The following is a 14,659-nucleotide window of genomic DNA, read 5'->3' on the forward strand; positions in this document are numbered from 1 at the left end:
CCCTGCCACCTCCTGAGGCTTAGACTCACTCTCTGCACACCATTGCTGGTTTTCTTTTAAAAAACAAGTCACAGGCTATGCACGGAAAGGGGATACTTCTCGTGTTTGGCCCAACATTTGGTCTCCTTCCTCCCCTGCTCCCTTTCAGAATTGCTCTGAATTGTCCTGTACCTCCAAAGTTCCTCTTTCAGGGAAGGGAGACTGCCTCCCTCTGACCCGACCACCACCAGCCTTTCATCCTATTCTTTCACTTCCACAATGAGCCCATTGGAGTGTAAAACTGGTTGGGGCCCCTTTAAGGGTGGTCCTCTTTCTGAAGCTACTGTACAGCTTGAACTCAAAGGACCTTCAGTGGATTCTGTTGGGGATGGCAGCAGCATCTGAAATAAAGACCCATTATAAATGTTAAGGTGTGGAAGCCATTTTCTAGTGGAAAAAAGGACTGGCAAAGGACTAGAGGAATGACTTCCTTGATTAATTCTCTTTTCTCATGGCAGAATGAAAATGGAAAAAAAATCGCTATTTCAAATGACAGGTATTTGGATTCAAAGGGATCATAAATCGTTGGAAGGAAGACAAACGTCAAGAAAGTATTTCTAAAAGGAGTTTAAGAAAGGAATGGGGGATCCCCCCTCCATTAGTTGTTGTTTCATAAGCTTGTGCTGCTAAATTAGATACGAGATGAAACCGTTCATCAAATATGGGAACAGCAGAAATTCAGACAAGCCAATTGAGCTTGACTTGGAAACACCAGGTAGCCAGCTCCACTCAGAACTTCCGGCTTTGCTTTGCATAGAAAAAAGGGCTACCGTGGTTTATGAAGATGACAGGAAGCCATTTCTAGTCCAGAACTTTATTCTAGACTTTGGTGGGCATTTCATTCACTGATGCTTTTTCCACAATCAGTTCATCATTAACGGATTTAAATCAGAGGATCTGATTTATATATTGTGTGTGTCCTGAACTCTTTGGCAGGCTGGGGAAGTCTACAGAGCCCTACTTGTTCAGAATAATGTGCTACAAGCATACAATAAAATATGGAGGATTACAAAGAAAACTAATTATATCGAAATGTGATTATAAAAGTATGTTTACATTTGTTTTGAGATGACCAGCTCCTGATCAAGAAAGCCTGCACAAGATGGCGTGAAGGCGCTGTCTTGATTTACTTTGGATTGCTTATTAGGCCATTGTTTACCAAAGGGTTTGGTTCCTAGGGAGTCCCCTCCGAAGTTCAGTAAACAGACAATTCACTAGAACACATTCATCGACAGAATGGCTTTCTCCACTTCTGAAGACTTTAGTGATTGATCTGTTGGTCTTTAAGACTCACTTCTCTCTGTTTGCCCATGCAGGATTACTAAATTGTTGTGAGCTTATCACATAGCTCACACAATTGACAAGTGACAATGACAATAGCAAATGTAAACTGAAAGTCTTCTGAGAAACAAGCCAATGAAGTGTCACCTGACAGAAGGAGGCCAGGCTATTGATCCAGGAGAACTGATAGGCTTACAACCTGCCTGAAATCAGCCATGGCACTTGCTGAAAGTGGGAACAGAGAGGCTTGATGGGGAAGCATGGCAGATTTACCTTTGTGTTCAGACAAGTGAAGCATTTTCTGCAAGTAGGGAAATGTTTGAGCATATGGTTCTGTTTTTCCTCTTTTAGCTTTTAGGACTCAAAGAGAATGTATTCGATTTCACCCTAGTAATCTATAGTATATGAACTGAAAGTACTTAATGGTATCACATTGTATATCAAGGACAGTATTATAATTTTTTTTCAAGAATTACTAGCTAAAATAATTTCTCAGAAAGCAATTTTTCCTCAGTGACTAATTGTTTTTTTCCCCTCTCATTTTGGAATTTTGTCTCAATGTCCCAAAGCTATTTTCCATATGTAACTAAGCTGAGATGTCACTTTTTCCAAAATTGAAAGGCAGAATTTCACTTGCCAAAAATCCACTTAACTGATTCTTAAACATGAATCTCTGAATTTGGGAGAGCTTACCAGAACTTACTTTTTACATTGTCCCCTTTGTAGCAAATATCTTCTGTATATAAAAGGATTAGAATATATATTTTAAATTTTTTAAATTTTATTTAATTGATTAATTTAGAGCATTTCTCCAGGATCACAAAAATCATGTTCTTTCCCTTCTCTCCCCTTCCTCACTCCCATGTCTGATGCACAATTCCACTGGGTTTTACATTGTGTCTTTGGTCAAGACCTATTTCCATATTATTGATATTTGCACTAGGGTGATCATTTAGGGTTTATAACACCAATCTTATCCCTATTGGCAGTTATTTTTCTTCTGTGTTTCTACTCCCACATATTTTCCTCTGTATGTGGATAATGTTCTTTCTCATAAATCCTTCAGAAATATCCTGGATCATTTCATTGCTGCTATTAGAGAAGTCCATTACATTCGATTGTACCACAGTGTATTGATCTCTGTGTACAATGTTCTCCTGGTTCTCCTCCTTTCACTCTGCATCAATTCCTGGAGGTTCTTCCAGTTCACATGGAATGCCTCCACTTTATTATTCCTTTGGGCACAATAGTATTCCATCACCAACAGATACCACAATTTGCTCAGCCATTCCCCAATTGAAGGGCATCCCCTCGTTTTCCAATTTTTTGCCACCACAAAGAGCGCAGCTATGAATGTTCTTGTACATGTCTTTTTCCTTAAAAAATATGGAACACAACAAATTTGCATGTCATCCTTGTTAGGGGCCATGCTAATCTTCTATGTATCACTCCAATTTTAGTATATGTGCTGCCAAAATGAGCTCAAGAAAAATTTATTTTAGTCAAATAGCGAACCAAAGAAAATTTGAAGAGAACAGATTGAAATATCTGAGATGCATCCCAACCCTGTACTCCTTATTTCTACCACCTGAAGCCATCCCTTTTCCTCAAGATCTATTTCAGGTACCATTTTTTCACTGAATCTTCCCTGACCACTTCTAATCCTATATGAAAATTATACTACCTATTTCCATTCAATTTAACTTCACAGATATTCTGTTAAGTGCCTACTATATGCTATGATTGTAGTTGTGGTTATAAAGATGTTTAATTGAACAATCTATGTCATCAAGAATTTTAAACTCCACTCTTTTCTCATAGTCCTACCCTTTGTAGTTTTATCACAAACCTCCTTAAATTATTATTGTTTGCTTCTGATCTTCCTCCACAGTTATATTCACATTATCTTCTCAGTTATTCACGACAGTAGGACATGTGCTATTTTTATAATTTTACTTAATGGTGTTTTATACGTGCTTCTAGATGCCCTGTTTTCATTGGTGTGAGTGATTCTTTCATCACAATTCTTACCTCACTGTGATAGAACTGATATCCAAGTTAGGTTAGTTTTCCCTTTAAAAAGATATTGAATATGGTTGCGGATGTGGACTCTAAATGAACATCCCAGTGCAAACATCAACAGCATGAAAATAGGTTCTGATGAAGGACACTAGCAATACCCAATGAAATTGTGTGTGGGCTGTGGGAAATGTGGGTGGAGGGGAGGGAGGGAAATAATGTGATTATTGTATCCAAGGAATAATGTTCTAAATTGACTAAAGAAATTGATAAAAAAAACTAAAAGATATTGAATGATACACTACTTGAGACTTGATTAGTTCAGGGAAATAAAGGTTCAGAATACTGATGTCACTTCTTCATTATCTGAGTTAAAGAAATCATAAACAGATGAAGGGGCTCCCAGATGTCTGACAGGTAGATCATCACTCAAAGGAATCAAATCAAGGCATCTCTAATGTCTATCTTGTTGAATAGTCTTGTCCTGCAATGGTAAATTAAGCATACAGGTGTTTCATTTTGTCCTAACATTGAACCTAAATTACCAAGGTTCTGGCTTGAGTCAAACCCATTCTGGAAAAATTGGTGCAGTCTTGAAAGATTGGAACATAATGAGCTCACTGAATTGGCGGACAGGCAGTAAAGATGTGTCGAAATTGACTTTCATGATTCTGACTATGCTTTGATGATACCTCATCCTCCTAGAAGATAGAGAATAAACTATATCTGCCTTTTTGGCAATAGAAGACCAAAGTGAATTTTATTTTTGTTCTTAAAAACTATATCTTGAAGATAATTGCAACAAATTGTATTTTAGGACCGTAAGCTTTGCAAGTCCTTCCAGTCTTGGTAATTTAAAACTCCCTCTACCCATCTCCTCCCAAGGTGTTCCAAATGATCTTTTCAAAAGTTAATTTTCCTTCAAAATAGCTTCTAAGGATTGAATTTGGGAGGATGGAGAGATTTTGTTAAAAAAACAAAACTCAGGTAGCAGGAGCATTTCTTTTAATGTCAGGAAAAATAGATGCTGCTTCTACATTGGAATGGTGGAGTCTTTGACTTTGTTGCTTTCTGTGCAGTTTTGGGTCTTTTCCCCAGAACTCGTCAGCAGTTCAGCAGAACAATTTTCCTGTTGCACTGAGGGCTGAGTTGATCCCCACAGCCTGGAGGAGTAAGTCCACAGCAGTGGCAGCAAAAGAATGTTCAGACCTAAAGAAGTGTTCTATCCCATCATCAAGCTGAAGAGCTCAGGTGCTAGCATATGCAGTTATCTTGCTGAGGCTCATAAGACAGCTGCCGACTCTGGCAGAGTAGGGAGCAAAGACTCAGGCAGGAAGCACAGACACTACCCCCAATAGCAGTCAATTAGTGGATAACAACAGAATATATTCAGTTGGCTCCCAGCAATAGTAGTAGCCCAGTGGGCCAGGTCAGTGGCAAAAGGCAGACCCACCTAGGGTAGTCCACTGTTTACTTTAATAAAACTGAACCACCATTCCTCATCTTTGCCTATATAATACTCAGTGATTATTTTAGAACTGTCCTCTCAGAAGAGCTTGTAGGACTAGGAAGTGGCAATGTTGGAAAGGGACTGGAATGAATGAAAATGACAAAGGCAGTAGAAAGTCTAAGAAGCTCCAGGGAAGAAGGCTCTTTTATTCAGTCATTTTCCACCCTATCTGATTCATGATTCCCATTTGGGGTTTTCTTGGCACAGACCCTGGAGTGGTTTGCCATTTCCTTTGCAGAGTCATTTTAGCGACGAGGAAACTAAGGGAGACACAGTTAAGTGATTTGCCCAGGGTCTTACAGCTAGTAAGTATCTAGGACCACATTTGAATTCAGGAAAAGTCGCCTTGTCTCCAGGTCCAGCATTCTCTCTGCTGCCCCAGAAAAGAAGGAGGGAGTCCCTCAGAGGCCTCTTGTGGGTCAAAGATTTCATATTTTCCCCCTCCACTGGATTCTCTGAAAGTGGATTACTCACCAGTATGCTATGTAATAGTTTTTCCTGACATGATGAAGATGAATGACTATGAAGGAAATGTAATCATTTTTTCTATACCCTAATGTTCCTGGTGCTATTCCTGCTTGTGGTCACCTTTTTTTTTCCACTGAGAGATACGCTGTGACCTACAAAGATTTGGCATCATTCTCCAAATGGATCTGAGCATTTATACCGGGGGCTCATTCTATCCTAGACTCTCCCAGATTTAGTCAACTTTTCACAGTTACATTATATTTTTGTTGTTTTTACTATATTCCTTTTACTTTTTCCTTTTCATCCTTTAGTGCTGAATTATTATTTTTAATAATTAATTTAATTAATAAATAATTTAATAATTACTATTAGACTTTTGAATATCATTTAAATATCCATTTTAAATGAATTTAAATTCATTATTATTAGTTATATAACACATAAAATTAAATAAATAATCATGCAAAAATATAAAAATATTAAACTGTCATTTAAAAAGTAGAAGGTCCTCAAGATCAGTGGTGTCAAACTTAAAACAGGGGCTAGCAAGGTATCTATAAGTATGTCTTATTCTAAATCAATATTCATGGGTCACATATTGATTTAGTTTTAAAAATATAGTATTAACTGCATCTTATTGTAGTTTTAAAATTTTGTTAAATATTTCCCAATAATATTTTAATCAGGTTAGAGAATGTTGTTGGCTACATGTGACCTACAAGTTATTTGTTTGACACCTTTTCTATGGAAGACCTTTAGGGCATGACCTGCCACCAAGGGGAAGAGCAGCAGTATCCTACCTCATTCCACATCTTCTCGCCCCAAGTTCATACAAATAAGGGAAATTCCTTGCTTTAGTATTTTAAAAGGTAATGGGATTTTCTTTGAGACTGTGTTCATTCCAGGGACTAAAGGGGCAGACTGCTGATTTTCCTTGCTCATGATGTGAGAACAAAGCATCCATGAAGAACAGCAGCTCTGTGATGCTTGGTTGAAGGATCAATATAGGTAAATCCATTCAGTTGATTCACTGGAGGCTTTCCCATTGCTCTCTCTGCTGAATATCATTCTGATGATATTGCTGAAATACATTCTTTATTAATGGTTGAAAAGTTTATGAGAATCTCATTTTTTCCTAAACTTTCATAGGATTGAAATGAGCACGGCTCAGTATAGAATATATACCTCCATAAACTCTATTTATGAATTGTTGTTACTAACAAATTCATCACAAATTGCTGAACTCCCTGAACTTGGCTAGACGGCTTCCCAGGCATATTGGTAAGGGGTGTTGAGTGTCTGAATAAGTATGGTGACTGTGTGAATAGTGATGACGGCTCTAAGAAATGAAGCAGAAGAAATGACCAAAATGGGCAAATAACTGGATACGTAGGGCAAAGGTTGAGGAATTCAGAGCAGCAAGAACGTTACAAACCTGGGAAATGGGAAAGATTGGGGTACTTTTGAAAAAATAGGAAGGTTTAGAAGGACAAGCGATTTTTCCTGAAAACTCATGAAATATGTACATTAGCTCCTATTCCAGCCATCCCTCTTAATTCTGTAAATCTAACTCTGCCTCATTAAAAATTAAAGAGAGGAGAAATCTTACTCACTGATTATTGCCCCAGAGTGCAGAGTCCCCTAAGAGGCACTTGCTAAAAATGTATTTTATGCAAGGGCCAGGTAGAGTTGTTTGTTTGTTTGTTTAGTTTACAACTGTACAGAAACTACAGTTTGCAGGTATCTGCATCATAGTTAAGTTATGCCTGCACTGAAGGGCTAATTAATCCCTAGAGTAGATGTATGGAAAGAGGGGGTAGACTAGGGCAGTGCTCCCTGATCAATCTGTGAAGGCAGTGGTGGGTTCTTGTTGAAGACATATCTGTACATTGCTATTCAGGGAAAGGTAGGGTGCATCCATCTCTGCACCCTCTGATGAATCCATTCTATTCCCTCTGAGGACATTCTAGAGACGCTTGGTGAAGTGATACGTGCCTGAGAAGGCACATACATGCCGTACCATTGCAGTCATCCTTTCTCAACTTGTCTCAAAGTGGCATAATAATCACGACTCTCTCGATATCTCCATTTTTATAGATTCTAAAGTAGAGGTGGCTCTTGATGAAACACTATCCCACCATGCCTATGTCTTTCTGAGTGCAAACAGAGGAAAGAATGACAAGTTAACCCCACCTAGCTTTTGCTGAAGCCTCAAGAATTCCTGTTGGAGTTTCCACTTCTGGGGCATGTTCAATAGTATGTAATTAAAATACTTTCTCTGTGGTCATTATTAAGGAGGATATGCGGAGTTTCAGACTTCTTAATGACTTGCACATCGAAAATTCCATGAGGATCTAGTTCCCTGAATTTCAGCGGTGATCCCAGTGAGTCCTGACAAAGAAACCAAACGCTAAGATTTATGTTGTTCATTGTGGAAGCCCTCTGGCTTATGGTTAGGTCCTCCTGGGCATTCTGGTTTTAAAAGGTCTATTATAGCTAGGATGTTGCTCATATGCCTCCAGTTGTCATCCATAGAAAAATCGAATCTCTAGACAAATGTTTTCTGTTTATAATATTCTCCTGGTCAACAGACTTCTCCATAGTCTATGATATTTAGACTGAATGGAACCTCCTCTAGAGTAATAAAGAGGTTTTACTTGACACAGATATACCTGTTCCCTACTAGGGCCTTTTGTTGCCATGGATTAATAAGCCGAGAACACTGACTACTTTCTCATCCTTCATGTAGGATCAGTTATTGTATGATAAACTCTTGCATGGCAAGACTTCAATTTCTGCCACTATTACAATTGGAGTATGCCTGTAGGAGAGCTCAACCTGATTCCTTGATGCATCCGTCGTGGATAATATCAGTGTGTATGACATACCTATATCCTATTCTGCAGCTGTGCTCAATCTGTGCTCAATTTGGGTCAGGGGGGATAGGCACAGAGCTATAAGATTTATGTTAACTCTGTGTGTAGTCTCTAGAGGTGATCCCAGATTCTCAGCTCCACTAAGCTCCAGTCTCTTCATGCCAGAGATTGCCTTCCATCTCCCCATGGAGAACGCCATGGCTTTGGAAACACAGGGTCAGTGGGATAGATATCTGCCTCCACATTGATTCTCGCGGGCCATTAATACATATAGAACTTATCTTTGGTTTAGGTTGCTATCATCTTCTGATGACAGCATAAAATTTAGTACTTACTGGAATGTTGGATAATAGATTAGTGTCTGTGTGTCCATAAATAAATTATTTCTATCCAAGAGTTTTTTTTTTTAATATTTCCATTGACAACTTACTTTAAGGCTTAAAGATTTTGTGTCATTGAATTTGTTCCCTACTGGAAGTTTTTGATAAGCATTTTCCTTCTTTTTAAAATCATCCTTAGGCCACCTAAAATGGTATCAGTTGGTGGTGTAAAATTTTCTTGGACTAGGAAAAAAAAATCCAACAGTGGGACTATGAGAGAAGCAATTCCTATAGACTGGATCGCATTTCTCATTTCAGTGATTTCCAAATGGTACCAGGAAACCTAGTCTAATCAATCAACCAACCTTTATTAAATACCTTATGTATACCAGGCACTGTCCTAATTGATTACCTCAGCCCTTCTACCCATGTTTCTTCTCAGGAACAAGTACAAAGGGGATTATCCCTAAGAGTCTCTGCAACGTGGCATAGTTCTTCAGGAATCTTAGATAGTGGCCACTAAACTCCATAATCAAGACCATTTCCTAATGATTCCTCAGAAACATCCAAGCAATCAACCCCTTTAATTTTGCCGTCAGTAATTAATCTCTGTTAAGATTCTCTACAAACCAAATATTCAACCGAGGCTCGATAAAACTGCTTTACAATCATTATCCTTCATCCATTTAACACCTCCAGGAGTTTCTCCTCATGCTCTTCCACCATCTTCCTCAACATTATGAAAGCATCTAAATCCATTTATACATTTAAATAGTTTGTATGACTGACTCTTTTCCATGAACTTCTGAAAAGTGAAGAGGGCGTAGAAATCCTTGAGGCATGAGTCTAGGTGGTATCTACATACTTTGAAGGTGCCTCATCATTTTTCTCTCTAAGGGGAACCTGATTTTATGAACTGTACAAGTCTGTGACTGCCCAAAAGAAAATCCAGGACATCTTGAAAGTATTGTGCACTACGTTAGCTCAAGATATTTATTCAAAGGTCATTAGTCTTCCTTGTCTTTTTCATATCAACAAAACAGATGAGGTTTATAAACCATATGACTGTGATGACTCAGGATAACATAATTTTATAGTTGGAAGGCAGTTCAATACTCATGTCGCCCAATTGATGCTAAAGAAGGAATCCTCACCAAAGTCTATGAGGCAGTTCTGTGATATGCTAGATATAGTATAGAGTTTGGAATCAGGAAGTCTTGATTTCCATCCTACTTCAGAGACTTTCCAGCTGCACAACTCTGGGCAAATCACATAATCACTCTGTGCCTCTCTTTCCTCATCTGTCAAATGAGGCTATAATAGCAGCTATTTCTCAGTTGTTTCTGAGGATCAAATATGATAATCCATATAAAATATTATATATTATATGTACCCAATAAGTAGTCATTTAACTGCTACTTGAGTATCCCCCAATTTGTGGGAATCTATTAACATTCAAGGCAGCTGTACCACCTTTGGGCAACTTTAACTGTTGGAGAGTTTTTTCAAACAAAAATTTGGACAAATAAGGTAACATTTAAAAAGCTCATTAATTTTACAATTTATATGAATACTAGCTATTATGATGCTGATCACTGATACCCTCTGGGGACAAACAGAACAAAACTGATTCCAACAGCCCTTCACATACTTGAAGATACCTCATGTGCTCCCACTTTTATTCTGTCACAATCATTTATTAAACACTATATTTACTAAGCACTTTAAAAATATCTCATTTTATCTTCACAACTCTGAGAAGTAGGTGCTATTATTAGTCCTATTTTATAGTTGGGAAAACTGAGACAGAAAGAGATTAGGTGACTTGCCTAAGGTCACACAGCTGAGAAGTCTCTGAGGGGGGAATTTAAACTCAGATCTTCATAAGTCCAGGCCCATCACAGACCTACATATCTCTGAATGAGGAAAAAACCTAAGATATCCACATAATGAATACTTAGACTTCTTAAAATCAGAACCGTTCTTAAGAACTCTATTCAAATCATACTGCACACAAACATTATGATTTGACTTTTTTTGGAGGTAGAGAGATCTTTGATTTATGATTTAATTAGCGTAAGGAAACCTACATCATTCTTCTGCAGCCCATAGTCTTAGAAGGTTACTTGGGGCACTGGGATGAAGCAATTAGCTCAGGATTTCTTATCAAGCAAGTGTCAGAGGCAAGATTGAATCCAGTTCTTTCTGACAGAGTCCAGCCTGTCCTGATTCCAAGGCCAACATTTTCTCCATGAAGTCATGCTGTCTCTTAATGATGTGACTATGGGGACTATTACAAAGTGGATTCTTTTTCCACTGCCTATTTCAGTCTGGTTAAAACAATGATTTCACTTGCAGACAAACACTGAGAGGATTGCTTGAAATCTACCAAGTTCGGTCATTCACTCCCGTCTTCCTCCAGTTTTTCTCTTCGGGTCCGACAAGATCCACAATGTCTTTGTGAGACAGAATGTGGACATCCCCAAAGTAGAGGTGGAAAAATGCTCTTTTGATTTGGTAAAAGCGACCAGAATATGACCCGGAGGAATTTCAGTAAATAAAAAAGCCCTCCACTGTTACCCTCTCACTTCTGCCATGAGACGCTGTGAACTGGAAGGCTAGCAAGAATCGTGACCGCCAGCTGTCTATTTTCTTGCTGCCTCCACAGAGAGCAAAGTGCAAATCTTGTCCAGGCTTTCCCGCATTTTAAGCAGTGACTGGAGATCCAGGTCAGTCCCTTCTATTCTGAAAGCTTCATCCCTCAATGAGATAGGTTTTGCTTGTGAAAGAACACATACGCACTTACACACAGCGAATGCAAATAAGAAACCAAAAAACAGCAAGGGGATAATAACTAAACTGTTAGATGGGAAATAATAGGTTTTATTCAACTATGTGTTCTCACTAGCAACAGCAGAAACAAAACAGAATTTGAGATTTGAGGGTGGGTGGATAATGGAGTGTTATGCCACTCATACAATTGTGCAGGCATTATGCAGGTGGTAGAGGTTCTTTGTGGACTGTGGTTCCAATACCTCCCCTTCCTACTGATTATAATCTGCAAGAACATAATCTTTGGGGAAAAAAACAACTAGGAAACCCTTTCTGCTCTCTGCTTAGATTTATGCCTCTGTTTGTACCAAATACAACAAAATTCCAAACATTGCAAATATAGATCTTTAATTTGAAAATAAAAGTTCCAATTCCAGGGCACTTCCTAAGGATCCTTCTCTGATGACATCTGTGACAAGGAAATAGACAGGATATAGGAATGCATGTGTCGTTGCTTTGGCACTCTGAAGAGATCCATGACCTCCATACTATGAAGAGTCCCTCTGAGAATGTAGATCACGCTCCTCTCCAATCAGTCTCCTCCTGTGTCATCGCTATCCATGTATTTCTGTTAAGCTTTACATCTACCCAGGGTGCTACATGTCACCTTCTTTTAAAACTGATATTGAAACAATAATGCTCCACTTTTTTAATACTTTTCCTTGCTACTTAATTGGCCCATCTTCCTTTCCAAGCAAACTTGTCTTGATGATACATCTTATTTATACAAAGGTCTTCTTCCCTCCGATGGATGTGAGACTAGAGAGGACAAATGTATGAATGACAATAAGCTTATTCCACTGTTTGAGAGGTAATAAGAGTCATATTGCTGTTAGAAAAATGGCAAATGTCTCAAGCAAATTCAGCAAGCTGAAGACGAGATTATAAGTGAATTGGAATTGGAACTCTCACTCTAAGCCTTATCCTTGAAGATTATTGTTAAGGTAATCAGAAGATAGTGTTTGACTCTAGGCATATAGCATCAGAAGATGATCAAAGGTAAATTCAGAGGGTCATTAGAGTCAATATCTGATTCTAGGGCTTGTTCTGTTTAAGAGAAATAACTCAGTGGCTCAGTGGACTGGGAGCCAGGCCCATAGATGGGAGGCCCTGGGTTTAAATCTGGCCTCATACACTTCCTAGCTGTGTGACCCTGGGCAAATCACTTGACCACCTTTCCCTACCCCTTACCACTCTTCTGCCTTAGAACCAAGACACAATATTGATTCTAAGATGGAAGGTAAGGGTTTAAAAAAATAAAATAAAGAGAAATAACTCTAAGCCTTAACTTATTCAAGAACAAATCTGAAAGATAAAAACCATATGTTTAGAAAGAGATGAAATTCTTATGATAATTGAGTTGAAATATTATGGAAGTAGGAAGACTGATATTTCCTCCATTGTGGCAATGACACAAATATGGTATCTGTAACCTAGCATTGGTTTGAACTAAGCCTGTTACAAATTCCAAGAAAATTGCATCTTGTGATGACATGGCTTTTAAGAAGAGCTAAGGTAACCATAAGAGTCCTTCATTTAGACATTGCAATCTTCAAGGGGTCCCTATACATTGGCTGAACCATCAAACTTGTAACCACTAAAAGTTCCTGTATTATCTCTACTTAGGATTTTTTATAAACTGCCCATCCCTTATGCCAAGCTGTTAGGACAGAAGGTGAAGAGCCAACTCCCAAACCCCTTCTTTCTCCTCCCTGACTCCTAACCCCAGGAGTCCCTGTCCCTCCCCCTGCTGACATATGCCAGGAGCCATGATAACACCCCAGCCCCAGGAATTCCTCTGTACTCCCTCTACCACAAAAGTGTATAAAAAGCCTGCAAGCCCCAGACTCGGGGCCAGCCATTTTTAATGCTGAACCCAAACTGCAGTTTGTTCCCTTTTGTATGTTGCATTGTTGGTCTGATTTCATCTTTGGGCTCAATAATAAGGCACTTCATATGGGGGCTCTTCCAGGATCCCGTGAAGGAAACAGAGTATGACCAACAGAGGGAGGGGACCCCTATCACTGGGACAACTTGAGACGATGGGATTCGGACACGTCACATCTCAGTGGAGGACGCTAGGGTCCAGTGAGTAGCCTCTGGAGGTGTTGGAATGTGCAGAGAATGTTGTGTGAGAGGGAGGGGGTTAGGTCTCCTGAGTCATCGATATACAGTTAAGTGGCTGACCACTGGCACTGGCCCAGGGGTTATTCAGGATGGCCTATTGCCAAGTCAGACTAATCCAGAACTGCCCACCTATTTCTGAGTGTGGACCCGGAAAGTGCACAGTCCCTATTTCCCTCAAGAGGATAGGCCAGAAATCCTGGGAAGCGTGTGGACAAAGACTGTGTGACACGCTCCTTGGCTACCTTCACCTAAGGATCCCCAACTCCCTCTCCCTTGGATGGGCCATGGGAAGGATCCCTTGGACTCGACTCCCTTAAGCAGGATATCCTGGCCAGTTTATTTTAGTTGAATTTATTTGGGGTGGTTAGAGGCACCCCCATTGGAATTCAGGGTGGTTAGAGGCCCCCTGGTTGGAAGTGGGAAACCCAGTGGACACACTGGAGGAAGCAGGTGTGGCCCCAGGGGAAGCCTGGCCACAACACTCTGTTTTTGGGACCACTCACCCCTAACCCATTGGGGTGAGTAGAGGAGCACATCCAGCCCAACATTCATATTTGCTGTGTCTGTCTTGACTGTCCAGTCCATCACGTATTGCCCTATCTGCTTTTGTGTTGGGAAAAATTGACTCTAAACCTCCTCTTGGATTATAGGGTTGAGTTTTTGTGAAGATCATAAGGGAAACAGCCATAAGCAGTGACAGGTTAGAGATGAATCCATATGGTGATTCATATAATAAGGCTCTGACTGCTCAGTTTTCATGCTCTGAGATACAGGAAGTTGGATAGCCCTTTGGATCCCGGATGATTGCCTTTATAGGTGATCCTTGAATTCAATAAGGGTGATTCAAAGCTTTAAAATAAGTGACTATATACAAGATGATTTTTTTCTGGATCTGCCAATATAGATTTAAATGGAGCTAATGTTTGAAGTTTGCAAATTCATGACTTTGGCAGGTTAGAGCAATTTGTGCATCCCCAGAGGAAAGTATTGATTATAATGTTCAAAAGCTTAGCTTCTGTTAAAAAGGGACAATGTAGACCTCAAAGGCAAGATTGATACTAACACAGATTGTTTTTCTGGAGTTCAGAGAATGTGGTTTCTGCCTTATATAATTAGTGGAATGTCTTCAAATGTTTTAATGTTTCCTTAGAGCTATGGCTATAATGAATAACAAGTAGATGATGGGA

The 14,659-nt window shown here is 39.3% G+C and overlaps 1 non-coding gene across 1 annotated transcript; it reads right to left on the bottom strand.

Moving 5' to 3' along the window:
• Positions 1 to 2,700: 2,700 nt before the first annotated feature.
• LOC130455731 (U6 spliceosomal RNA) lies at positions 2,701 to 2,804 on the bottom strand. Its single transcript, XR_008913826.1, has one exon. It is a non-coding gene; the product is annotated as a U6 spliceosomal RNA (small nuclear RNA).
• Between the last annotated feature and the right edge of the window lie 11,855 nt (positions 2,805 to 14,659).

Source organism: Monodelphis domestica, chromosome 7 (assembly GCF_027887165.1).
Source record: "Monodelphis domestica isolate mMonDom1 chromosome 7, mMonDom1.pri, whole genome shotgun sequence".
Classification (NCBI taxonomy): Eukaryota; Metazoa; Chordata; class Mammalia; order Didelphimorphia; family Didelphidae; genus Monodelphis; species Monodelphis domestica.